The sequence below is a fragment of the Muntiacus reevesi genome, chromosome 5 (genome assembly GCF_963930625.1).
Source record: "Muntiacus reevesi chromosome 5, mMunRee1.1, whole genome shotgun sequence".
Taxonomy (NCBI): Eukaryota; Metazoa; Chordata; class Mammalia; order Artiodactyla; family Cervidae; genus Muntiacus; species Muntiacus reevesi.
The window spans coordinates 37,203,474-37,206,187 of record NC_089253.1 but is presented as its reverse complement, the minus strand read 5'-3'; positions in this window follow the sequence as shown (position 1 = coordinate 37,206,187).

Sequence of the window (2,714 nt, the reverse complement as noted above, 5' to 3'; positions counted from 1 at the left end):
ATTAATGGATGAAAATTTACTGTATTGACTTCTCATGATGTGAGTGGAATCTTAAATTCTAAGATTAATATTTGGTTGACAGACAGTAGGCTTCTTAAATATCAGTCACTGTTGTAGGAAGGACCAGGAACTAAGCTTAAAGTTTGTGGAAATTTAAATCCTGCCACTTTCCTTCTTGAGAAGGAAAATGAAGCACCTTATCACAATTGTTCCCAATTCCTAACTTTAAACTATGCCACTCGGGAGGATCTAATGGATACCCCATTAGACAATCCTGACATGGAAATATTTACTGATGGCAGTTCTCTTGTTCAGTATGGAGAGCCTAAAGCAGGTTATGCCGTGGTGACTGCTGAAGAGGGTTTTTTAAGCAAAATCTCTCCCCAGGGAACCAGTGCTCAGTTAGTGGAGCTTGTGGCTCTGACCCAAACTCTAGAGTTAAGCAAAGGGCAGCGGCTAAATATCTACACTGATTCTAAGTATGCTTATTTGATTTTACATGCTCATGCTGCAATATGGAAAGAAAGACAGTTTAAAACAGCAACAGGAGAACTTATTAACCATTTCAGAGAGATCGAGAGACTTTTAACTGCTATATATTGTCCTAAAGAAGTAGCTGTCATGCATTGCAAAGGACACAACAGAGATGGGAGTAAAGTAGCTGAAGGAAATCAGCTGGCTGACTGTCAAGCCAGAAAAGCGGCACTTTACGAAACCCCCTCACTACAGACGCCTTTGATTTGGACAGGTCCTGTGGAACAGGAAAAACCAAAATATACTGAGGACGAATTAGAAAGATATGAGAAAAGAGGAGCAAAGATTACTGGTAAAGGATGTTTACAGTCTGAGGATGGATGATTCATAATTCCTGAAAGTGCCCAATGGAAAATTCTTACGGGTTTACACCAGTGTTTTCATTTGGGTGCAGAGAGTACTTACCAGATGGCTTCTTGTTTGTTTGAAGCGAAAAATGTAATGAAAACTTTAAAGAACATTATCAAAAGGTGTGAAGTATGTCAGAAAAGTTACCCAAAGGCTTAAAAGCTAGCAAAATCTGAATTACAGTGAAGTTGAAAGTATCCTGGAGAGGACTGGGAAATTGATTTTACTCATATGCCAGAAGCTAAGGGATATTCTTGCTTACAAGTTTGGGTGGCTACATTTAGTGGATGGATTGAGGATTTTCCACATCATAGTGAGAAAGCTAAGGAAGTTATAAAGATTTTAATCCATGAAATTATCCCCAAGTTTGGACTGCCATGGAGCCTTCAGAATGAATGGCTCTGCCTTTAAAGCTGCTGTAACCCAGGGGGTGTCTAAAGCTCTAGGAATAGAGTATCAGTTACACTGTTCCTGGAGACCCCGATCCTCAGGAAAGGTTGAAAAGGTAATGACATTATCAAAAGAAATCTGCACAAATTAACTCAAGAGATACAGTACAATTGGATTATAGTCCTACCCATAGCTTTAATGAGAGCTCAAACTGCCCCCCAAAAGGAGGGATTGTCCCATTTTGAATGCATTTATGGAAGGCCTTTCTTACACACAGACATTGTTATAGACCCTGAAGCCTTGGAATTAGCTAGTTATGTAACTCAGCTCTCAGGTTTTCAGCAGGCATTAACAGAACTCCTGGAGACGACTCCTGACCTAGCCTCTGAATCAAGAAAGCCTCTACTTGAGCCAGGAACTGAGGTCTTCCTAAAAACATTGGGGCCTAGGGGCCCATCCCTCGAGCCCCACTGGGAAGGCCCTTACCAGGTTATTCTTTCTTCTCCCACATCTGTCAAAGTGCCAGGAATTGTTTCTTGGGTACATCATACTTGAGTTAAGAGGTGACAACCTGACCAGAACTAAGTGACTTCATTTTATGTCTTTACTTTCTATGCTCTGGCTTGGTACTTTTCAGATGGGCCTGATAATCTATGTGAGCCTACTTATGCTGACTCCAAAATTCCTGAGTCTGCCATCTGATCCTCAAGACAATGACTTCCTGAATTGGGTTCACTCCTCTGCAGCATTTCACAATCAGTCTAACTGCTGGGTCTGTGGAGCACCCCCTCCTCATCAGTGGAAATCTTCCCATGGTGGACATCTCTTCTTCAAGGAAATACAAGGAAATACTCAAGAAAACAACCCTAAAATGGTTGGGTGCAACACATTGTACTTTAACTATGGATATAATTTGACTTTTAAATTTGATTGTCCATTGTCTTGGTTCAATGACGAGTTTGCCACATATAAGGCAAATAGGTCTAGATCTAATGGTTTTTTACCTGACGTGTATCAATTATGGAATGAGGTTATATGGTTAACTCCTGAAAAAGGACGTCTAATATCTACCGCCCCTATGTGCTGGGGAACATGTAGAGCCATCTCCAGAAGTTAGTTGGCAACTTAATTACAGTGATTCGAAACACTTGGGATTTTTGCCTCAGGAAATATACAATATAATCATTACCTTGTGTTCCAACCCCAATTCAGATGCTCCCTTTGTCTGGCCAGGCACTGATTGGGACTGGATATCTCAGTCACGCTGGCTTGCTCCAATCGGGACTTATTGGATATGTGGCTCTTACCTATGGGCATGGCTTCCCCCTGGTTGAATAGGGAGATGCACCCTAGGCCTAGCCTTTACTCACGGCTTTATATTTTCAGAGCTTCCAGAAAGTCCTGCTAATTTACCTACCTTAAAAGCCGGTGGGCAAGGTCTG